At 37.2% G+C, this 26,802-nt stretch overlaps 1 protein-coding gene across 1 annotated transcript in view; it reads right to left on the bottom strand.

Moving 5' to 3' along the window:
* Positions 1 to 26,459, bottom strand: part of LOC150098131 (UPF0729 protein AGAP000931) — a 64,158-nt gene extending 37,699 nt beyond the window's left edge. The window contains exon 1 of the mRNA XM_090406470.1: positions 26,256 to 26,459. The gene's annotated coding sequence lies outside the window, so the exon portion shown is untranslated. The remainder of the gene's footprint in view (positions 1 to 26,255) is intronic.
* Between the last annotated feature and the right edge of the window lie 343 nt (positions 26,460 to 26,802).

A 26,802-nucleotide genomic window follows, 5' to 3' on the forward strand; every position in this document is an offset into this window, starting at 1 on the left:
GACATGTTAAGTTCAATAAAAACTTTCCAACAATACTTATTTTTATTAAAGAAAACTATAAATGACTGTGAATTTAGACATCTCCCATATTTATTAAAATTTTTTGAACAAAATCAAGAAATGCTTCGCTGATTTAAAAGAATTTATTCGTGAAATAGAATTAGTTGAGGAAGAAATAAATTCAAGATTTAAAGATTTTAATAAAACTGAAATGATTGTATCTTTTATCAATAATCCATTTCAAGAAAACATGAACATCACAGAAATTTCAAATAAAATTAGTGGGCTGTTTGATATAAACCAAGCTGAAGTAGAACTTTAGATAATAAACATTCAGAATAGTTTACATTTAAAATCAATAAACAATGAAGTCATTTGGAAGTATGCACATGAAAAATTTCCAGTATCAACTGATACGGAACGAAAAATTCTGTCGTGTTTCGGATCGACATACTTGTCAGAATCCGCCTTTTCAAATATGACCGTCATAAAAAATCAATTAAGAAACTAAATTAAGCATGAACATCACAGAAATTTCAAATAAAATTAGTGGGCTGTTTGATATAAACCAAGCTGAAGTAGAACTTTAGATAATAAACATTCAGAATAGTTTACATTTAAAATCAATAAACAATGAAGTCATTTGGAAGTATGCACATGAAAAATTTCCAGTATCAACTGATACTGCACGAAAAATTCTGTCGTGTTTCGGATCGACATACTTGTCAGAATCCGCCTTTTCAAATATGACCGTCATAAAAAATCAATTAAGAAACTAAATTACAAATGATCATTCGGATGATTGTCTGCAATTGGCCACTTCTTCATATCAACTTGACTATGAAAATATTGCAAGGGCCAAACAATGCCAAATTTCACATTAACTTTTTTTTTTTTTTTTTTTTTTTAAATCAACCAGCATTTCCTCTGTAACTTATGAGTTTGTAATCAATCTGTTGTTTTTTCTAACTTTGGTTTTCCAAAATAGAGAAATAAATATTTTATTCCAATATATATATATTTTTTGTTGTATTAAAATAATTAAAAGTGATAAATAAATTTTTAAATACACAAATAAAGTTTTTAGTTCTGTATTTTTTTTAGTTGTTTATTTGTGCGTAATCAGATAAAAGGTTGGGGGGAGGGGGGGGGGAACGTGATCTATATGAGAGGGTAGATCGCTGAATAATTTTTTATAGAAAAGTAGCTCGCGTAGTAAAAAAGGTTGAACACCACTGTCATATACAGTATGCTGCAAAAATCAGTACTAAAAAGCTACAATGATATATGTAATGGAGTAAATGGGTTTATTAACAAAGAAATATATGTTTACACCTGATGATATGTACATCCACAACTATCGGTGGAATCTTGGTAGAATAAAGCATTAACAATGATAGATTACGTGCTCAAAATGGGCACCTTGCCTTTCAAGACAAGTTTTGTATCACATGTGAAAGTTCTCCGTCATTTTGGAGAACAAGGGTTAGGACTTGGGTCATTTGCTGGACATATCATGTAATTTTATCCCTTAGATTTGAAGACAGGTCACGGTGGTATACCCATTCCTTCAACATACTCCAAATGAAGACATTGAGCGATGTAAAATCAGGAGACTGAAGGGTATAGGAATTCTGTAAACCTCGAAATGAGCCTCCTGGTTCTGATGTTCTGATGAACAGGCTCTGGACCCATGTGATGTGCGAATACCTGTGCAAAAAATGGAATGTTTTTTTTTTTTTTTGCATGACACATCCTATGTGAACAGAACAACGCATTCTGAATATAGCGTTTGCTATTCAAGGTCACACTTAAACCACCTGCTTCAATGAAGTAGGGTCCAATTATGACATGGCTGGAAACAGCACACCATGCAGTGAACCTCTTGCTGTGAAGAGATTTCTCTTGGACAAATTCAGGTCTCGATAAATCAAGAAACTTGTAGGTTCATCTGTTTACATGACTGCTTCGTCAGACAACTAGACATTATGGAGGAAGGACAGATCTTCATAGATACTGGCTAGCACACATGCATAGAAGGAGGGTAATTATTATGGGGGATTTTAACTATGGTAACATTGACTGGAAAAAGGAGAGGACACATGGGAGGAAGGAATTGGATTTTATGCAGTGTTATTAAGGGATAGCTACCTGAGACAGCATGTAATGGAATATATTAGGGATTCGAGAGTGCTTGACCTAGTAATTGCATCTGAGAATTTGACTGTAATGAATATGACCATGTTGCCACCAATTGGTGAGAGTGGTCATGATGTCTTGACCTGGGAGATGGCTAAATGTGTGGAATTTTCAATTAAGAAAGGATACATGTAGAATTACCAGGCTAGTAAATATGACAAGCTTAGGAGATTGCTTGAATCAGTGCCATGGCATGTAAAACTGCAAGGGCTGGAGTTTGATAGTGCATGGGAAGCGGTAAAGGAGCGTTTGAAAGAGGTAATGGCTGAATGTATACCTAGAGTCCGGATAGTAAATCACGTAGGGGTTAAATGGATGAATAACACCATTAAGCTTGAGCTGCAAAAAAAAAGAAACAACTGTGGAGGGAATTTAAGCAGAAAGATAACCTGCAGGCAAATGAATAGTATAAAGCACAGGCCAGAAAGGTAACGAGTGTGGTAAAAAAAGCAAAAACGGATTATGAAAGGAAATTAGTCATGCAAGCTAAAGAGAATCCCAAACAGTTTTTTCAATATGCTGCAAGTAAAAGAAAAAATGTATACGGCAGAATGATTTTAAGGAATGCCAATGGTAGGGAGATAACTGAATCAGTTGATATAGTGGAATTACTGAGCGAACACTTGGCAAGTGTACATCATCCAGGTGGTTATATTACAGGAATGAAGGAACCAATAGTTTATACAGGAATTGAGGTGAAAGAAATGGGGGTGAATAGTATATTACAAAACCTTAATGTGAATACATCTGTGGGATTGGATAGTATACCAGCTCGGGTCTTACGTGAAGCAGCTAAAGGAAATTAGTCATGCAAGCTAAAGAGGATCCCAAACAGTTTTGAGGTGAACGAAATGGAGGTGAATAGTATATTACAAAACCTTAATGCGAATACATCTGTGGGATTGGATAGTATACCAGCTCGGGTCTTACGTGAAGCGGCTAAAGAACTGTCAGTGCCCTTGACCATTTTATTTAATTTGAGTCTCGGGTCTGGGTTAGTCCCGAGGGGGTGGAAAGAGGGGAAAATAGTTCCAATGCATAAAGGAGGTTCCAAGACTGCTGTTGCAAATTATCGACCGATCAGCATATCAGGAGTCATTTTCAAGGTTTTGGAGAAAGTAGTCAAGAGAAAAATACAGGAATGGATAAATGAAAATGAGATACTGTATGGGGGACAGCATGGTTTTGTGAATTGTAGTTCATGCCTCACTAACTTGCTTACGTTTTATAACACAGTGAATGGCTGAACTGGATAAAAATAATGGGTATACAGTGATACTGCTGGACCTTGCTGAGGCCTTTGACAGGATACCACATGGAATTCTAATCAGTAAACTGCAGCATATGGGGATGGACAGGAGGGTGGTTGATGGAGAGATATCAGAGAGTAGTTTATTCAGTGGTAGAGTCCAAAAGATGACCTGCGACTAGTGGTGTGCCACAGGGTTCTGTTCTTGGACCACTACTATTTAATTTGTTCATTAATGATATAGGAAAGGACCTGAGGGGAACCGTTCATTTGTTTGCTGATGATGCAAAGTTGGGTAGAGCAATAGTGAATGCACATGATGTCAAAATTTTGCAGGATGATTTGGATAGATTGGGCTAAGGAGAATGGATGTCAATTTAATGCAACAAAGTGTAAGGTTATACATTTTGGGGTGAAAAGATTAGCAGCAGTATACCACATTGGTGGAACTGTACTCCAGCAGATTGACGAGGCCAGGGATTTGGGAGTGTTGGTGAATAGGTTGAAGTTTAGGGGGCACATTGCAAAAGTGGCTAAATCAGCTCATCAAATCACTTGGTTACTGAAGAATACTTTGACAAGCAGAGACAAGCAAGTTATCGTTCCTCTGTAACGAGCCTTGATAAGACCCCATCTAGAATACTGTGCCCAGATATAAGCGCCAGCGTTTCTTCTTGATGGGGAGGAGGTGGAGAGGATCCAGAGACGAGTGACCAAGATGATAGCAGGTCTGTGGAATGAACCTTATGAGAACAGGTTGAAGATTTGTGGGTTGCAAAAATTGGTTGATAGGCGGTAAAGGGGTGATATGATTGAGACATTCAAATTACTGAAAGGTTTCTATAAGATTTATCCAGAAGATATTTTTGAGAATAGGACTGGTAGTGGGAGGACTAGGGGCCATACATGGAAGCTGGGCAAGAATGTGGTTAGCAGGGGTGTTAGAGCTAGGTGTTTTACTTGGAGAGTGGTGAATGAGTGGAATAAGCTGCCAGAGTCTGTTGTAGGTGCTACGACCGTGAATGAGTTCAAGGCGAGGTATGATAGATACTGCGTGAATGTCGAATAGTTGTTTAGGGCCTCCCTAGATGAGTCTAAGGACACCTTGGAGTTGCCGGTAATAATAATAATTCCTTCTGTGCAGCATAATCCCTTGCTGTTAAACACTGACCCACCTAAATGACATACGAAAAGGCACCCAGCTCCTTATGGATTCTGTAATGACTGCCTCAGCATCCCAAGTTTTACCACGTTCTATGTTGACTGCATTTTGGAGATTGTAATATTTGCTCCAGCACATGCCCATGATTCCCATTTGTGTTAATAGTTCATGGTCTCCCCGAATGCCCTTTGCAGAATTCTTCCAGTATGGCAGAACCTCTCAATTAAGGCAATGATGACACTATTGCTTAGGGTATGCTTACGGAAATGACGAACAAACTGCTCACAAACATAGCGTAGGTTTGGACCATTTGCTCTACTAACTCCATATGAATGAAAATAATGCTCAACAATAAATGCCTTTTCTTCCAATGTCAACACCATTGTTACAGCTAATGGCAAGACGACATGTGCTCTTCTATTAATGTGCATGCAGTTGAACAGCATATCTCATACTGCTCGAATTCAGTACTGTTTTTTTTTGCACCATACCATATTATGTACTCCTCACAGTATTTCTCTTGAATATTTTCTATCACTGTTATATATATTATTCCTTGTTTCATTTAGCAATCTTTCAAAGTCATTTTTTGAGATGTCTAGAATATCTTTATTTTCAGTTTTCATCATATGTGATACATTGTAGTGCTCTTTCTTCATTTGTAAGTTTTTAAATATCCTCTAGAACATTTTGCTACCTTCCTGATATTTATTATTATTATTATTATTCAGGCCTCCAAGGAGTCAAAAGACTCATCGAGGGAGGTCCTTCCTAAGACATAAAGTCTGTCAAGACTCATCGAGGGGAGGTCCCCCCCGGAGAAACACAAAGTCTATCATACCACTCTTTAAACTCACTGACCGTTCTCGCTCCCACCACACCATCAGGCAATGTATTCCATGGCTCAACCACCCTCCACACAAAGAAACCACTCCTTACCCTCTTGCTCACAGTTTCCTTTCATAACTTCCCGGGATGGCCTCTTGTCATCACTCCTTCCCGCTGTTCAACCAAGCGAAAGAACTCCCCAGTGTCAACCCTGTAACCACCTCTCAACAGTTTAAAAGTCTCAATCATATCACCTCTCCTTCTTCTATCCACCAACCTCTGCAGTCCACATTCTCTCAGCCGATCCTCATAACTATCCTTGTACAGTCCTGAAACCATCTTTGTCATCCGTCTTTGTATCCTTTCGACAGTTAATTTATCCCCTTCAAATCCTGGGACCAAATCTGAGAACAATAGTCCAAGTGTGGTCTGATCAGAGACTTATACAACGGAATGATAACCCTCTTATCTCTGCAGGTCAGTGTCCATCTCATAATACCAGCAATCTTCTGTGTTACCTTCACCACCTTTCAATATGTCCTCTAAACTTCAGGAAACCATCAACCCCAGATCTCTTGTCTCCCCTACTTCCTCCAGTATAACTCCTCCCATAGAGTGTGCAGCATCCCATCGATATTTCCCAAACCTCAAGACCTTACATTTTGCTGCATTAATCTGACACCCCATTCATTTGCCCATCTATCTAGCTTATTTAAATCCTCTTGCAGGGCTACCACATCTGCACTATCACTAATAATCCTTCCCAGCTTTGCATCATCCGCAAACAACTGAATATCCCGCTGCAATCCACTGGCTATGTCATTGATATAAAGGTTAAACAATATAGGTCCTAGTACTGAGCCCTGTGGGACCCCACTTGTAACCCTCTGCCTCCTGGAAACTGCTTCCCCATACACAACTCTCTGATACCTATCAGAAAGCCAATCCTGAATCCAGTTGACCAATCTGACATCCAGACCCATGTGCTGCAACTTAAATATCAGCTTATCATGTGGCACCCTGTCAAATGCCTTTGCCAAGTCTAAGAAAATTGCAGTATATACCTTTCCCTCATCTAATGTTCTTGTAACTTTATTATAAAAGGCTAGCATATTGCAAAAACAAGAGTCCTTTCACAAATCCATGTTGATTCTCACAGATAACATTACCCTCATCTGCCCAATGCTGTATACGGTCCCTCACTACTTCTCCAAGATCTTAACAACTACTGATGACACACAGACCGCCCTATAATTAGACACTTCCAGTCTGTTACCACCCTTATGCAATGGCACTATCTTACCTTCCTTCCATTCCCTGGGCACCTTTGCCAAAGCCAGACTTTCATTGAAAAGCCACGTTAAAGGTACTGTCAATTCCCTAGCACATTCTCTCAAAACTCGTGGCGAAATGCCATCCAGTCCCACAGCTTTACTGACATCCAGAGTACTCAGTATATGAAACACACTCTCCTCCTGTACCTCCAGACCTCGAACCAGTCCTATCCCTCTAGCATTAAAACTGACTCCTCTAGGATGAAATACTCCAATAAAGTGTTCATTGAACAATTCCACTATGTCCTCTGCATCAGTCACTCTATTCCCATTTTTATCCCACAATATCATTCTTCCACAGTCATTTCTCCTCCTACTGGCCACATAACTAAAAAACTCCCTAGGATTTTCTTTGGATCTTAGGGCCAATCTCCTCTCATATTCCAGTTTCGCTTTCCTTACCACACTAGTCACTCTTCTGGCCTGTGTCTTATATTCCTCATGCATCTCTTCACCTGTCTCCTTATATCTCTTCCATAGCCTCTTTTTCGCATGCAATTCCTATTTAATATTGTTTGTCATCCACTTTACTCCAAATTGCGTCCTCTTCTTCACTCGTGGTATACAACTTACCATTGCTGATAACAAATATTCTTTCACAATTTCCCACGCACTGGTGATATCCCGGCCTTCCAATTCCTCCCTCCATGAAACTTCCCGAAGTTGACGTCTAAGACTATTATAATCACCTGCCTTATAATTCCACATAAGTTCCAGTCTCTTTGATACTCCTGCATGTCTATTCATTTTCCAAGTCAACACCATATGGTCACTCTCTCCAACTGGTGGGAGAGACGTCAACTCAGTTATTATCAACTCTTCTGATGCTATAACCAAATCCAAAACTTTTGAACCTCTTGTTCCCTCTGTTACATGTTGCCTAAGACATTTGTCCCTCAAGAATTCTAGAAATTCCGTTCCCCTATTGCTACATGCATCTTCCTCTCTCCAATTTATACTACTGAAGTTAAAATCTCCCATAACAATCATTCTTCTTGCACTTGCCAAACCTAGCTGTCTAAACATCTCCTGGTCCCCATCCTCTGTGCTCCTGGGTCTGTAGCAACACCCCACTAAATATCCTGTCTTGCCTACCTCTACCTCACACCATATGCTCTCAAAATCATTTGTCTCACTTTCTTCCAAATTCTCCACTCTTAGAGGACATAGGTCATCACTTATCATAAGCAGCACCCCACCACCACGCTTTCCCCTCCTATCCTGACGAAAAATGCTATACCCAGCGACTTCTATTCCTGTTGTTATATCCCCTTCTGTCAACCACGTCTCAGTGATCGCAATAATTTTTGGCCAGGCTGATGCTATCTGCGCCACCAATTCCTCTCCCTTATTCCGGATACTCCTGGCATTAGTATAAAGCATATAAATGCCATTGTTTCTATACCCAGCATTATCCCTTCTAGACTCCACTGGGCTCAGTGTTACCTGACATTGTCTCCCTTCTCCCAAGTATCCATTCCCACAAGAGGCCACCCCTGCTATCATTCTCCCTGGGACACACTGACTCGTTCAGAACAGCAATCTCTCCAGATGCCTACGTCCTTCCTCATTCAAATGTAAATGGTCTCTCGCATACAACTCCTCTCTTTCCTCAAACGCACTCCAAGCATCCACATATACCAGTCCTCTCTTGTCACACATTCTCACTATTATGCCATTCAATATCACCGCTCTTCTGCTCAGCTCATCATTATCATACCTAGGCAACACGCACACTATTTTTCATCTCTCTGTCTTCTTTCGTACAGTCTCAAGCAAAAATCTCATATCTCTCGCTGCCCGACTTACATTACCACTCAGGTCATTCGTTCCTACCATCACAATATCTCATCCACCCTTTCACCTCTCTTAATTGCCATAGCCACCCTTTCTATTGTTCCTCCTGGCAAATACTACTCACGCATCCTATCTTGAACACCACGGATCATTGAGTCGCCATACATTATACAGAAAAAAGCTTAGAAAATGTGCATGTAGTCAGCGACTACATTTGAATCCAAGTCTTACTTCATGCTGTAAAGTGCTATGAAGTGCGAACGCCACATCCACTGTGCTACACAGGCTCCCATTTATATTCTATATTCTTACCAAAGTATGATTTTCCATGAATTACTTTTGCTCTTTTTTACATAGTGCTTCACTTTCCCAGATTTTTTTTCTGTATTCTCTGAAGTACATGATAACTCACTTGCTGGGAACTTCTGATATGCTTTTTTCTTCTCTTGATTGCATCTTTAACTTTCTGACTTCACCACTGTGTTTTGATTTTTTTCATCTTTGCAGACAACTTATGCATGCCTCTCTGGCTGAATCAATTAATATCTTCTTCAGCATCTGCAAATTAATCTCCATAGAGTGGTTACTGTTTTTAAATTCTTTTATTCTTGTTGAATGATATTTGTGTATTACAGTTCACCTTTTTGAGTTACTTGACTTTGATTCTCTCTAAAACTTTCTTACATACTTTTCAATATGACATTACTTTTAATCTGCTTAAAAGTAAATGGCAATCACTTCCAATTTCAAAATCTCCTGTGATATCTGTCTACATAAAGAAAGGCTTGGGTGTCATTCATTATTTATAAATAATGCTTAACAGTATAAAGAATGCCAAGAGAAAAAAAATACATATTTATTAAAACGCCAATATTACATTGGTTTTCTACCCAGCATTAAACAAGATAATTGTGCAATGATTTAAATTGTAACTGACACTTAATGTCCTTACGTAATGCCCTTTATTGACTGGCTAACTACAAAGTTAATTCAGAGTCCAACTATTAGGGCTTAAAATGACAGTCTCCCATTGGTAAATTAATGCAACCATACTTGTGGAGGTTGGGAGAGTGTTTCATAGCCGATGCTAATTCTAAGAATAGTCAGTCCTCTTTTTTTCATCAGAACTTATGCATAATCTATAAAAGCAGACCTACAATGACTTTTGTAATATGGATGTTTTTTCCTCCCCATCTGATCCTAAGTGAAGGAGTATCCAGAACATGGTTTATCAATCCTGACTTGCCATACAGATGGTCTCAGATGTAATTTTTGTGTTCTTGTACAAAATATGCCAAAATGCAGGCACAAGGAACTATCATTCCAGGATGTTCAAGTGGATGTAGTCGATCTTTAGGAAAATGTATCAAGGTAGTTAGCTGAATGAAAGGTTGTAAGTGGCACAGAGATCATATTTGCAGAGAACTTTGGCTATTTTTTCTGATGTACCATTGATAAAGAGACTTATTTTTTACCAGAGGTCAGGCCAGCGTGTTAACAGTTGGCCAAATTACTCTGACTTGAGCATACTATTTAGATTGTAATTTGGCTTGTTTCTTTGTACATAAGTGTATACTCCAGATGATGACTTGGATATGAAGGTTGAAATATCAGGTGATTAGTTTGGTTTATATTAAACTGAAGTTTTTTTACTCTAAGAAGAACAAAGTTGTTTTATGCATGGTAGATCATGTGTATATAATATAGTATTTAAATCTTAAACCAAATTATTGAAAAAATATGAGAATTTAATTTGGAGACTTATAAAGCTTTTATAGATTATGCATAAGTTCTGATGAAAAAAATTTTTTTTTTAAATCATGGAGTATAATTTAAAAAAAAAAATCTATCTATCTATCTATCTATATATATATATATATATCTACTACATTTAGTATAAGCTATATCAAGTTTCCATAAAGATATGAAAATAAAGTTAGAATTATAATAAATAAACAGCAGACTGAAATTAATCAAGATGTAAGATAGGAATGTCTCCAATCTTGAACAAATTATAAAAATATGGAAAGAACAATAAAACAAGTATTCAGTTAATCACAAAAATTGCTGTCAATAAAATGCTGTATACAGAAGATAAATAATAATAATAAAATAAAATAAAAATAACATCGGCCCTCTACAGAACTCTTGGAATGAGTCAAAAGACTCATTGCAATAGTTATCGAACCATGCCTTAAAGCACTCACAGTTTCTGCATTCACCACACTTTCAGGCAACACATTCCACCACCCAACCACAATCCATGCAAAGAACCTATCCCCCCCCCTCACCTGCTTCCATGTGTTGAGGCTTAAGTGCTGTGAAGAATTCATGTTGGAGGTTTAATGGAATATTAACAGCACTGAGAAAGAATTAAAACTAATTTTAATACTTCCAATATTTCGCCTCTGTTTTTTTTGTAATTCCTGAAGATGTCTCTGTGACGGAGACAAAATATTGGAAGTATTAAAATTAGTTTTAATTCTTTCTCAGTGCTGTTAATATTCCATTAAACCTCCAACATGAGCTCACACCAGCTCTTATACAACTTCTATGGTGGCCTCTTGTCTCTCTCTCTACTCAAAGAAAAATCTCCTCCACATTAATCTGGTAACAAACTGTCACCAGCTTATATGCTTCGATCAAATCCCCTTGCCTTCTATTCATAAGGCTATGAAAGTAACAGTCCCATTAATTTGTCATCTCATCCTAAATTCTATAGACCTGATATCAATTTAGTAAACCTTCTCTGGACCATAAGATATTCTCATCCCCTTGAAAAACCAGGAGACCAAATGGATTGCACAATAGTCCATATGTAGCTTGATCAAGGCCTAATATGAGGTGAACCTAATATGAACCTCTTTGCTTCTACATGTCAAGCTCTTCCTCATCATTACCATAATTTGTTGTGATATTCTAACAGTTTCAGCAATGTGATCCCTGAACTTCAGGTTTCTGTCCACCATCATTTCCAGATCTCTCATCTCTTCCACATCTTCCATAATTTCTCCTTTAATTATATACTGCACATCCCAACCTTAACTAACAAACTTCAAGATATTACACTTTGAAACATTAAAGTGATAGTGCCACTCACATGCCGACCCACACGTCCCCTGCAAGGTCAGAACATCTGCTTTGCTCCTCATAGTTTTTCCCAACTTTGCATAAGCAAACAACTGTATACAGCGGTGAGATATAAGGGGCTCACGCGAGCCCTTTGTTACATTTTTCTCAAATTTGCGAGCCATTTGTTTCTCTTGTTTACTTTTTCATTTTTTCAAAAAAAAAACCTAAACAAAAAAACCCATAATTTTTTGAAATATATTAAGCAATAAACTCATACGGTAACCTAACAAAGTGATTTTATTAAATAAAATATTATAGTTACTGTTACCACCATTTTACAAATAAGAATTCACTTTTGGGGTGCTTAAGAGTAAAAGTTGTATAACTGAGAGGAGACCTCCACATAGCCTTTAAAGGAATGCGGAGAACCAATCAGGGCTTCTGACCTAATGTCCAATCCTCACCTTCTCGTGGTGTGCTCTGTTGGGTATCTACCTGGATACTGAACGAACGAGGATGGGCTGGCAATTTGGGATTTAGCCGAACAAATTGTATTCTTATTGGCTTAAACCAATATATAAAATGATGGTACAACATGACAAAATTTCATGCCGGCAGGGGCGTCGCCCGGTTAAACAAGGCCCCCATTGTTTTCGCCAGGGAACCAGGGCGAACAGTGAAAAGTCAGCTACTGGAACAAATCTAAAAGGACACTTCAACTCAACATCACCAGAGTTAAAGATCGGTGCTATCAACATAAGAAGCCTGAATGGCAAAGAAATGGAGCTAGCTGAGGAATTAGATAAGTACCAGATTGACATAATAGGGGTGACTGAAACAAAACAAACAAAAAAAAAAAACGGTGAAATCTTTCTGAGCAATAAATACAAAATGTTATATTCAGGCAATGACAATCAAGGAAAAGAAGGAGTAGCCATAGTATTCAACAGAAAATACGAGGCTAATCTTCTTGAATGGCAGTCAGTCTCAAGTAGAATAATGTGGGCAAATATGAGAATGGGTAACTGGACAATGAGACTTATTTGTGCATATGGTCCTACAGAAGGTTCTACTAAGGTAGAAGTAGAGGAATTTTATGATGCTTTAGAGAAAGCAACTGACAACACAATGAAAAAGGAAAAGTTGGTCCTTGTTGTGGATCTAAATAGCAGAGTAGGAAATGAATATCAGACATACAAAAATATTTTCAGAAAATTTAGAGAAAAGAGCAAAGCTAATAATAATGGCAAATATCTGTTGGATTTCTGCTCAGGACATGGACTGGTTATTACTAACACCATGTTCCAACATAAAAATGTGCACAAATTCACATGGAGAGAAGAGGCAAGGAATAAGAAAAGTCTCATTGACTATGTTATTGTTGATAGTGATGTTTTCTCCCTGGTGCAGGACACCAGCGTGTACAGAGGATTTGAAATTGAAAGTGATTACTATTTAGTCTTGAGCAGGATAAAATTGAATTTCATATTGAAAAGTAAGAAAGTTTTAAAGCGAATAAAAGTTGAGCAACTCTCAGATGTGAACTGTAGACTAAAATACAAAAAAATTATTGAAGAAAAAATGAAAGAGTTTGAAAACAGGAATCAAACCCTGGAGATTCAGTGGCAAGCCTTGAAGAAAACCCTGATTAATTCAGCCAGAGAGGCATGTGGTGAGGTTGTCTGCAAGGATAGAAAAATCAGAACTCCATGGTGGAAACAGGAAGTTAAAGAAGCAGTGAAGGAAAAGAAGAAAGCATATCAAAAGTTCCTGGCCAATAAGTCAGCTTGTGCTCTTAGAGAATACAGAGACAAATGTAAGAAAGCTAAACACTGTGTAAAACTAGCTAAACAAAAGTAATGGGAGGACTTTGGCAAGAATATAGAAAATAAATATCAAGAAGGTGGTAAGATATTCTGGAGGTTGTTGAACAAGCTTAGAAATGGAGGAGAAGAGTGCTGTAAAAGGAGTTAGAAATGATAAAGGCGACATGAAAATGGGAGACAAAGATATCCTTGAAGTATGGAGTAATTACTTCAAAAAATTGCAAAATGAAACAAGCAGTGATAGCACAGTGGTAAAAAAACACTCAACAGGCATACAGTCAGGAATACATACCCATACTTTAAGTAGAAAAAAGCCATCAAAAGCTTAAAATGGGGAAAGGCAGCAGGAGTAGATAATATTCGACCAGAAATGCTGAAGTATGGTGGTATAAAAGTCTTACAGTGGCTGCACTGCATAGTTCAGAAGGCCTGGACAGAGGGACGAATTCCTGATGACTGGAGTAGAACTCTAATAGTACCCATATATAAAAAAAGGGAAATAAAACCGAATGTGAGAATTACAGAGGTATTTCCCTACTGAGTGTTCCGGGCAAGCTTAATGCCAGTATACTTGAGAAACGGTTGAGAAGAATTGTGGAAGAAAAGCTTGGTGAAGAACAAGCTGGATTCAGGCCAAATAGAGGCTGTCAGGATCAGATCTTCACTTTACGACAAATTGTTGAGAAAGCATGGGAATATAACAAAGATCTGTATTTAAGTTTTGTCGATCAGGAAAAGGCATTCGACATAGTGCCAAGAGAGAAGCTATTCAAAACACTACAGTTATATGGTGTCAATCTGGCATTATATCAAGCAATACTTAGTCTTTATTTGAGTTGTAAGTCAGTAGTTAGAATCAAAGGAAGTACAGGAAGATGGTTTAATGTTAAATCTGGTGTGAGACAAGGATGTACATTATCCCCTCTGTTATTCATTATCTATATGGATCACATTATTAAAGAAAGTGGTATTAAACATGATATCAAAATTGGAGATGTCAGCTCTTTGTATTATGCGGACGATGTTATACTTCTAAATAAATCTGCTACAAGTTTGCAAGATTCCCTGACTAAACTGAATAACTGTTGTAATAGATATGGTATGAAGGTCAGCAATAAAAAGACAAAGACAATGAAAATAGGTAGAATTGGTGAAAATGTCAACTGTGTTGTGAACGGAGAACCTGTGGAACAAGTAAAACATTTCAGCTACTTAGGCACGATTTTTAGCGACGATGGCAAATTAAATATGGAAATAGACAACAGAATCAACAAAGCTGGTAGGAAGTCAATCGAATAAATTCATATGGAATAAAAGAGAAATTAGTCGGAACACTAAATTAGCTGTATACAAGACAGTGCTCAAACCAGTTTTAACTTATGGATCTGAGAACTGGCTCAGAAGTAAAACACTTGACCAAAGACTAACGACAGCAGATATGAGAGTCCTGAGAAAGATTATAGGCATGAACAGATGGCATCAATGGCAATATCATATTAAAAATTGGGATATTAGGAAAGAACTTGACATTACCAGCATCCAGGAATGCATCAGCAGAGCTAATCTCATGTGTTATGGTCACTTAAACGGAATGAGCAAGGAAAGATTAGCAAAACAAGTGTTCTCTGCCAGGTTGGTAGGAAAACGATGCAGAGGAAGACCAAGATATAGGTGGATTGATACGGTACAAAGTGCCTTAGACGATAGAAATATAAGATCTGATAATGTTGGAGTTTTGACAAGTAACAGACTGATTTGGAGGAAAATTGTAGATAGGAAGTTAGTAATGATGTAAATTTTTCATGTAGTACTATCATATCCTGTACATCCCTTGAGGGTACATGTCAGGAATTTGATGATGATGAAGAATTCACTTTTGGTAATCGATATAAATAAATAGGCCTATAAAATAATGCCTCTTGATTGGTACCGTTGATTATCACTTGAAGTATAAAAACAAAAGAGAAATATAACGTATTTCAATATTATTGTTTTTAGATAATATTTATTTTTTATAGATAGTTTGTCATAAAAACTTCTATCGCAAACAAAAGAAATTTATTTTGTTTATAAAAAATGCAGACTATTTGAAATGTGCGATTATAAAAGATTTTATTCTTATTATATTTTGATAGTTAAATAATGTTTTTCTTATGTAAGATAAATCAACATAGATGATTGTGTGCAAATATTTCATGTTTAGATCATGAAATATTTGTTTAAGAATGATAGCTTTTACAGGTTGATTGTCTCCTCATACATTTTGATTGGCATTTGTGCACAAGCTGTATTAATAAACGTTTTTGTGAAATTCGGCTTTTTTTTTTTGCTCGACGATGCGAGCCCTTTGTTAAAATTTCCATAGCTCACCACTGGCTGTATATCTTCAGTTAAGTCTGTTCCATACAAGTTAAACAACAATGACTGCTAAATAGATCCATGCAGCACTCTGCTTATCATCTTCCCCTTTTGAGATACCATTCCTCCATACACAATCCAGTGATGCCTATCTGAAAATCAATCACATATCCAATCCATCCATTTCAATTTTATTACCAGTATTTTGTGGGGTAATTTATCAAAATCCTTTGAAAAAATCCAAATATACCACTATATATGCATCTCCCTTATTCAATGAATTTGTCACCTTGTAATACTTAAGCAGAGACTGCCAAATCATGACCTCCTAACAAACCCATGCTGAACATCATAGAGAATACTGCAATTATCAACCCAATTCTGACTCTCAGTCTTCTCCAACACCTTAACAACAGCTCCTGACATGCAGATTAGCCTATAATTTGTAGCCTTAGTCTTATCTTACCCCACCCACCCACCCAGTTTATGAAGTAGAATAACTGAATCATGTACTCTCGTCATGAAACTGACCGTTCATCCATTTTACTTCCACCTTATTTAGTGGTATATTTGGATTTCTGTCTGCAAATGTACCACTAAATAAGACACTCATAATAATACCACTAAATAATAAACTCAGACACTGCTGCTGTTAAATACCTCATATGGATCAATGCCCAAGCAGCTGCTCAACTCCTCTTCCTAAGCTATAGCTCTCAGTTATCTTCTAACTTTTTCATAATTATCAGCCTTGTAGTTCCACATATATCCCTTAACAGAAGTTCTCGTAAGACTGGCTATAATCTAGGTGATCTCCTCACAGTCACTCTTGCCAACTGAACGAAGATTAGATGCTCCGTTCACAATCATATCCTTTGATGTTCATCATCAGATCTAAGATTCAATCCTTGTTGCCCTCTGTTACTTAGTGCATAAGATAGTTGTCCCTTAAGAACTCAAGAAATTTCTTTCCTGATGCCATATCTTCATTCTAATTAATATTTCCATAATTAAAATCATCCATAATGATCACCCTTCTCTTACTTACTAAGCCAAACTGTCTATATTTCATTGTCTCCACCCTCCAAATTCCCCAGCTTATAGCAACATTCCAACTAAATATCTCATTCTGTTAACCTCCCCTTCTCCTGCTATCATCAACAGAACCTTTCTTCTTGACCTTCCTATTCTCACAAAAAAAATCATATCCTGGCACTTCTATTTCCATCAGGGCATGATTCTTGTCCAACTAAGTTTTGCTTACTCCAACAATTTTGCAATTATTCCAACATTCAATACAACAATTTCATTTCTCAAATGGCATTTGTAAGCAAGCATAGCAATTCATTTTTTTGGTCAAATAAGTCCTATCTATGCAACCCCCCCCGACATCTCCACACCTACTCCAGTCTGCTCATGCACAGTTCCCACTCTTCTTCATGTATCACTCTAGACTCATTAATATCTAGGCCTAGGATGCACCAGGAATAGCTCTCCAGACTCAGCTATTCCTGGTACATCCTAGGCCATCCCATTCCCATGCAGAATACCATACATGCACTGACTATTGCGTCCAGAATCCACTCTCCTCATACTGTACCTCCCTGACTTCCTTTGTCTCCCCCCCCCATTTTCCTATCCAACTTGCATTTCTGCTCTCACATTCTCTTATTTCTCACAATACTCACCTCCATTCACTATACCTTCAGTCTCATTTACATTGTCTAACTTCCACTGATACCTTGTTCACATCACTAATTACACTTTCTTCAAAAAGTCTCTCCAGTTGATTCACACCAAATCCACTTAGTAATCTGCCTCTTTTAAGAAATTCCATTGTTCTCTTGAATGCATTCCACACATCAAAAAACTACATCCCTTTCTCCTAATGCAACTCTGCTAGCATGACATTCACAATTTTTGACTGCTACTTCAACTCATCATTGTGATATCTGAACAACATGCCAACTTTCTTCCTATCACAGCTGTTGCCTTCCACTCTCCTCAATAACCTCCTGATATCCATCCTAACATTCTTCCTAGCCCAACCAAATCATTCATTCTGACCATCACCACTACCTCCCTTCACATGTTACTTCTCATGTCGAGAGCATCAATCACCATGTTTGTTCTCCCTCCTATAAAACAGACCTTGTGCACTCTCTCTCACTGACTACACTTTCTGTAATAGAATTTATATACAGCACTAGTCTTGAATCATTTGTCTCCACAGTCTTCCATTCACATCTGCAAAGTGTCTAATCTCATTTCTTGTCTTAATCATTTCATTCTTCAACTCATGCATTCCAACAGTTGTGATTGCTTTCATATCAGCAACTGCTTCCTCTTTTGGTCCACCAGTCAGAGTTTTTTTCCATTCCTGCAATAATGCCTGCTTTTGTTTTATCAGTCAAGTTCACTTCTGTTCCTAAAATCTTACTCACTTCTTCCATACTTATCACATTCTCTACACTAATGTTCTCTCACTTACTCATCTGGCTAATACCATTCTAGTCTTACACTTGCCACTACCTTTTATCTAACATTCACTTCTTGCTCTTGACTTTCATTTAAATCATTCATAGTACATGAAAATATTCTGCTTTCTGCAGACTTTCACCTTCACTTCTTCCACATCCCCCCCCCCCATACACACATTACCCTACTGGTAAACCATCTTAGAAAAACCCACACTGCTTACATTTGATTTTTTTGTGTTGCATATTTGGTTGTTCTGGTTCTAATCACTGTATTTCTTTTATTCTACAATGAATTAACTGTAGGTTTCTCTACAGTGTTTAAACATCTGAATCTGTTTACAACCTTTTTAGGCCATTTTAAACCAAATCCTATATGATAAGTTATTTTTTAAAAATAGGCTCTTTTAATTGAGATGCAGGTTGACATTTTAACATAGAAATAATATGGACTACTAGATAAAAATATTTTCTTTATTCATAGAAATTTTGCTCAATTTTACTGTTGTTGGCATCTACAGTATAATGAGTAAAGAGGGAATAATAGCATCAGCATAATGATAGGATTAACAATGCATGGCTTTAATAGATGTAGAAGCCAGCACAGTAACTAAAATCATAGCAAGGGTTAGTTAAAAAGTATATAATAATAATAAACACCAATGAGGGATGTTAAGTAATATTACAGTAAATTACACAGTATTTATCCACTCATTAGCAACTTAGTATTTGGGACATACTCCAAACCAGTCATCTTTACAACTGATTACAAATTAAGGTGACTGGTAACTGAAAGCGCATTCAGATAAATGGTTTGGAGTATGAGTCAAATACTAAGTTGTTGATAAGTTCCATGTAATTACTGTAATTCCCATAATGGGGATAAATTGGGAAAGTTTCATGGAGGGAGGAATTGGAAGCCCAGGATATCACTAGTGCTTGGGAAATTGTGAAGGAATATTTATTAGCAGCAATAGTAATCTGTATTCCACAACTGAAAAAGAGAATGCAATTTGGTAAAGTGGATGACAAACAATATTAAAGAGGAACTGCATGTGAAAAAGAGGCTATGAAAAAGATATGAGACAGGTGAAAACAGATGCATGAAGAATACAAGACACAGGCTAGGACAGTGACTAGTATGGTAAGGAAGGCAAAACTGGAATATGAGAAGAGATTGGCATTAAGATCAAAAGAAAATCCTAGGGAATTATTTAGCTATGTGGCCAGTAGATGGAGAAATGTTTGCGGAAGAATGACACTGTGGGATAAAAATGGGAACAGAGTGACAGATGCAGAGGACATAGTGGAATTGTTCAATGAACACTTTATTGGAGTATTTCATCCTGGAGGAGTAAATTTTAATACTAGAAGGATAGGGCAGGTTCGAGGTTTAGAGGGACAGGAGGAGAGTGTTCCACATACTGAGTACTCTGAATGTCAGTAAAGCTGTGGGACTGGATGGTATTTTACCACGAGTTTTGAGAGAATGTGCTAAAGAACTGACAGCTCCTTTGACCTGGCTTTTCAATGAAAGTATGCCTATAATATAGGTGCCAAGGGAATGGAAAGAATGTAAGATAGTGCCATTGCATAAGGGCTGTAGCAGACTGGAAGTGTCTAATTATAGGCCAGTTTGTGTGTCATCAGTAGTTGGTAAGATCTTGGAGAAATTAGTGATGGACCATATACAGCATTGGGCAGATGAGGGTTATCTGTGAGTCAACATGGATTTGTTAAGGGGAACTCTTGTTTTAATAATATGCTAGCCTTTTATAATAAAGTTACAAGAGCAGTTGATGAGGGAAAGGCGTATACTGTCATTTTCTTGGATTTAGTGAAGGATTTGACAGGGTTCCACATGATAAGCTGATATTTAAGTTGCAGCACATGGGTTTGGATGTCAGGTTGGTCAACTGGATTCAGGTCCGATAGGTATCAGAGAGTTGTGTATGGTGGGGCAATTTCAATGAGGCAGAAGGTTACGTGGGATCCCACAGGATCAGTACTGGGACCTATATTGTTTAACCTTTGTATCAATGACATTGTCAGTGGATTGCAGGGGGATTTCAATTGTTTGCGGATGATGTGAAGCTGGGAAAGGTTATTAGTAATAGTAAAGATGTGGTAGCCCTGCAAGAGGATTTGAATAAACTAGACAGATGGGCAAACGAATGGGGGTGTCGGTTTAATGCAGAAAAATGTAAGGTCTTGAGGTTTGGGACACATCAATGGGACACTTCATACTCTATTGAAGGAGTTGTACTGGAGGAAGTAGGGGAGGCAAGAGATCTGAGGTTGATGATTAATAAAAACCTGAAATTTAAGGTACATATTGCAAAGGTGGTGAAGGTAACACAGAGGATTGCTGCAATACTGAGAAGGACACTGACCTGCAGAGATAAAAGAGTTATCATTCCGTGTATAAGACCCTGATCAGACCACACTTAGACTATTGTTCTCAAATTTGGTCTCTAGGATTTGAAAGGGATAAACTAAAAGAAATTCGGAAAGGGTATAAAGGCAGATAACAAAGATGGTTTCAGGACTGTGCAAGCATAGTTACGAGGATCGGCTGAGGGAATGTGAACTGCAGAGTTTGGTAGATAGAAGAAGGAGAGGTGATATGATTGACATTTTTAAACTGTTGAGAGGTGGTTACAGGGTTGACACTGGGGAGTTCTTTCGCTTGGTTGAACAGCAGGAAGGAGTGATGACAAGGGCCATCCCTGGAAGTTATGAAAGGAAGCTGTGAGCAAAAGGGTGAGGAGTGGTTTCTTCGTATGGAGGATGGGTGAATCGTGGAATGCAATGCCAAATAGAGTGGTGAGAGCGAGAACGGTCAATGAGTGGTATGATAAACTTTGTGTTTCCTAGGAGGGACCTCCTGCAATGAATCTTGATAGACTTTGTGTTTCCTAGTAAGGACCTCCTGCGATGAGACTTTTGATTCCACAGAGGCCTGAATAATAATAATAATAAGATGATTTAAATAAAATGGCAGTGTGGGAAAAAGACAATGGTTGTCAATTCAATGTTGTAAAATGTAAAGTAATGCACTTTGGGATGAAAAGAATACACGCTTTGTATCATACTGATTGTACAAGTTTACAGGAAACTGATGAAGCTAGGGATATGGAGGTGATGGAGATTTGAAATTCAGAGGACATACTGCAAGAGTTGGCAAAATAGCTCAGATGATTACTTGGATGCTGAAGAGCACACTGAAAAGTAAAGATAGGGAGATTATTATTCCTCTTAATAAAGCTATGATTAGCTACATGTTGACTGCTGTGAACAGATTTGGTCAACTGTGTTTCTTGGGGATCAGGAGGTGGTGAAGCAGATTCAGAGACAAGTGACCAAGCTGGTGACAGGTCTGATAGACTGAGGGTGCATGAGCTGCAGGGTTTAGCTGACAGGTAGAGGTGAGGGGATATGGTAGAAATCTCTAAGTTACTGAAGGGTGTTGACTATAAGATTTGATTACTATTATATTACTATTATTATTATATATATCATATAATATTATACTATATTATTATATTATATTACTATTATACTATTATTCATATTTGTAGATTTAGGGACTCAAAAACACACTTGTTAAACAGATTATTTTATTAATTACAAATAAAATAAACTTGACGTTTCGACCTCTATATCGAGGTCATCATCAGAAGAATACAACTGTATGCTGAACCAAGCTACATGCTCATGCTTTCTATATCAGTAAGCTAAATCTACGCAGTTAATAAATCTTTTTTCTAGCCTGACCTCTAGTGATAGAAAAGAAAAAAAAAATAATAATAAATAAATAAAATAAAATAAAATAAAAAAATAAAAATAAATAAAATAAAATAAAAAAAAAATAAAAAGTAAATAAAAAAAAAAAAAATATATATATATATATATACACATAAATAGATAAATGCAACTACAATAAACTGTTAGAGTCCTCATGTATTAATATTCTGGATAGTTACAAAATGATTTCTTTCAGTTGCTATTGAATGTTCTAAACACTTCACCAAGTCACCAGGTTGTCTTCTTGTAGTGGGAATTTTTCTAATGCTAGTTTAGGATGTTATACAGGTTGTAGATGGGTCCTCCACATTCTTGAAATGGTGAAGCCATCATTTTTGTTGAGATTTGGGTTGCGTTTGAGCATTTCACAAGACTCTTTAAATTTTCTCTCAAACCAGGTTTTGGTGCGGTGTACGGACTTGGTATTTTTCCAGTCAATTCTATGGTATGTTTGGAGTGCATGGTCAGAAAGGCCTGTTTTACCGAAGTGGAGGTATTTAATGTGTCGTTTGTGTTCGTCTTGTCTGATTGGGATAGTTCGCCCTGTTTCCCCTATGTATGGTATGTTACATGTGCAGTGTATTTTGTATACCCCTGGGTGTGCTAGGTGTGGAAGAGGATCTTTAGAGGTACTGAGTAGGTGTCTTAGCTTATTTGGGGGTTTAAAGGTGGTTTTAATGTTGTATTTGCGAAGTGTTCTGTCTATTTTTTCAGAAATGCCTCTAACATAAGGAATGGCAATAGCATTCTTGAAAACATTTTTGTTCTTACTGGTGTCTTTATGGAGGATCTTGTGAATAGTTTTTTTATTGTAACCATTTTTGATAAATGTTTGGTTGATGATTTTGTATTCTTGGTTTAGAGCCTGTTCATTTGAACAGATAGTTAGGGCTCTGTGTTTAAGGGTGCTTATGACACCTAATTTTTGTGTTGGGTGGTGGTAAGAATTTTTGTGTATGTATTGGCCTGTGTGTGTAGGTTTGCGGTAAACCGAGAAGGAGAGACAGCCAGAGGGAAGACGTGTGACAAGTGTGTCTAGGAAAGGAAGAGAGTCGTTTTTTTCCATTTCAATGGTGAATTGGATACGTTTGTGTTGTTTGTTTAGGTGGCTAAGGAATGTATTTAGAGCTTCGCGGCCGTGGGGCCAAATGGCGAAAATATCGCTGACGTATCTGAGCCAGATTTTGGGCTTTAGACATGCTGTCTCTAGAGCCCGTTGCTCAAAGTCTTCCATATAAAAGTTAGCTATTGGGGGAGAAAGTGGTGAGCCCATGGCTGTACCTTCTTTTTGAAGGTAAAAATTGTTTTGCCATACGAAATATCCAGAGCGGAGTACGTGGGCAAAAAGGGCCGTGATGTCATGTGGAAATATGTTCTGTAGGAGCAAGATCGTGTCATTGATTGGGACATTGGTAAAAAGGGAAGTTATGTCAAAGCTGACTAATAAATCTTGGTTGGTGAGTGTAATGTTTTTGATTTTACTGATGAAATGTTATGTATTTTTTATATAGGAAGAGGACTGACCTACCAATTCCTTGAGTGTGGCAGCTAATTTTTTGGCTAAGTGATAATTTCTTATATAGAGGATATAGAGGATATAGAGGTCGAAACGTCAAGTTTATTTTATTTGTAATTAATAAAATAATCTGTTTAACACGTGTGTTTTTGAGTCCCTAAATCTACAAATATGAGTGCTGATCACTGTGTAACCCTAAAAGAAAGTATTATACTATTAGATTGACATAGAAATTTTTCAATACATGGGAAGCAGGGGAAAAACAAGGGGTCACACTTGAAAGCTGACTAAGAGTGTGCAGACTAGGTTCTTTTCTTACAGAGTGGTGAATGAGTGGAATGGATTACCAGAGGTGGTTGAGAATGCTTCAACAGTGAATAGGTTTAAAGAGATGTATGATAGGTATTGTATTAATGGATAGAGTCAGTCTATAGAAAATGAGTCTTTTGACTCCATGGAGTGCCCATACAAATAATAATAATAAATCCTTTCAACACTTTTTTTTTTTATAAAATTTATCTTTGACATTCTTATCCTAAGACAGAGCCAAAAAATGACACAACAGCATATAAACACAAGGTGAGTAAGTATTATGGGGGAATTCAACCACTGGGACATAATTAGAAGGTAAGAATGCATTGGGAATGGAATTTATGTAGTTACATCTGAAACAGCATGTGATGGAGAGTAACCAGCGATTGACAGTGCAGGATCTGGTGAACGCATGGGAGGATTTCTCTGTAAGCCACGTAGCAGTGATACCTCCAACTGGGGAGAGAGTATGATGTAGTCTTGACCTAAAGAGATTGCTAAACATGAATTTTCAGTTAAGGTGTATATGTTGAACTACAGAGCTGGTGATTATAGCAAACTTAAGAGGCAACTTGAAGCAGTACCATAACATAAAAATCAGCAAGGGAAGAATGACAGTGCATGGTTAAGGGGTGTTTGAGGAAAGTAGCATCTCTGAATTTACATATATGGTCAGAAGGATTTCACATAGAGGCTTAAATGGTAGATGCTCCTGCTCATTAAACAGGAGTTATATATTAAAAAAAATCCCACAGATCTTTCACTATGTGGAAAGTAAAATGAAGAATAACTATTGAAGGATGACTAACGAATGCCGATGGCTGGCAGGTGACAGAAGAGGATGAAATTATTAACTTATCATTGAATAATCACTTTGCAGTGAAATTGTATATTGCAGTGAAAAACATGATAAGAACTGATGTGGGAATAGGGATAGATGAACTGAAGACACTTAGGCTAATGCAGATTTTTAATAAGAATAGCTGTGGGATTACATGAAATAGCTTCCTGTGAATTAGAAGAAATGAGAAAGGAATTGGCAAAGTTCTCATCAGGCTGTTTAAGCCTCAGAAGATAAAATCCTAATGGAATAGAAGAAGGTGAAAATGGCTTTGTTATATACAGGAAGCTCCAAGACAAGAAAGAATAATATATTTGTTGAAAGTTTTTCTACTTGATTATACTATAAATTAAAGATGCGAAGCAATTATATTCTTTGTTTAATCTTTTATCTATTCCTTCCAGGATTGGGTCTCCTTCTAACGAGAGGTCACGGTGAAATAATGTAGCCGGCATGCCACTCCTCTGCTGCATCCCTATTGGAGATATTCATGACTAATCCGTGTGTGTTCATGGGGTCGGTTTGCCTGCTTGCAGAATGATAAAACCCCAGTTAAACTGGCTGAAAAATCCTACTGCCCACGCCCAAGACCGGCTAACTTGGCTATGACTGAAGAAGATCCTTGAGCTCCTCACATCTCAGATGGGAAGGACACTCCTTCTCCAGGCATATGGTTGCGATGCGCACAGCCACTAAGCTAACCGTGCAGACGCACTATGAGATACCGAGGCATTTTATGTGAAGTCAACAACCTCTATACAAGTAGCCTAATTGTGAAGAATCTTTGAGAAAAATTTTATTTGGTTTACACTTGGGTAAAGGATTAAACAACATGATTTAAAGGGAAAGTCTGGTTCAGCGATTATTATAGATTATTATTATGGATGCTCTGGGGAATCCAGTAACTCACTGAGGGAAGGCCTCTTTAGATACTCATGCGCAAATACCTATCATCTCTCTCTCTCTGAATGCATTCAACTGATACACTTAACAGTAAACCATGCAGAACAATCACAACGTTCCATGAAAACAAGTGGAAATTAAGTTTCCTAACATTTTCCGCCAGCTTCCTGGGATCCATATGCATCATACTCCTCTCCTCCATCTATTCCTCAAACTATGAAGACCACATTCCCTGTCTGTCTTCAATGTGGTTAGTTTATAATAGTAACAACTTAAATACTTCCTCTGGATTAACAATATTTATATGCATATATTTATTTAACATGTAAGTTAAAAACTTAAAATAAATAAAACTGCTAATTAAAAAAAAAAGAGAGAGAGAGCCCTATTTGTAAACGTATAGTGAATGCCGTAATTTCACTGGCGACAAAAGTAAGACTGCCCTCTTCGAGATCTCCCTTAACTTCTCTAACCTACTAGGAATCAGCGTCCTAAAATGGTCCAAGAGTTTGGAAACATGAATTACGAAACAACAAACAATTTGGCATCGTCATGATGTTGAAAAATTACTTACTATGTGATAATACAAGATATTTCTTTTCTGTGCTATAAAAAGTCCTACGCAAACATACACTTCCTGTGCTCGCTAATTTTTAGAAAACAGTAACCCCTGATAAAATTCAACAGGATTTATTATTGTTATTTTTTTTTTCTAATTATTTCTACGTCGCTCGTAACTATTTGCTTACGAGTGACGCATGTGAGAATCAGTGGCATGACGTAGCAGAGTATTCGTAATTCTTCTGTCAAGTAATATGTTGGAATCAATCCGCCTACAACCAGTCAAGATGACATTTTTGTTATCAACAATTTTATATAGAAAATTATAAAATATAAAAATATAAAATTATATATAAAATAAAATCATTTATTTATATTCAGGAAACAGCAATGCACCATATTCATAAAGCAAATTCCGATTATTTACTTAATTCAGACATAAGGGGTCAGCATACATTTCTACATTACTCAACTTCGTACAACTAATTTTCAATAGTTATACAGTTACATATTCATGAAGATGAAACATTAAGACGCATTAAATCACAATATTGGGCTGC

The sequence above is a fragment of the Typopeltis vanoorti genome, chromosome 16, assembly GCF_054136105.1.
Source record: "Typopeltis vanoorti isolate ZY-2024b chromosome 16, IOZ_Tvanoo_1.0, whole genome shotgun sequence".
NCBI lineage: Eukaryota > Metazoa > Arthropoda > Arachnida > Uropygi > Thelyphonidae > Typopeltis > Typopeltis vanoorti.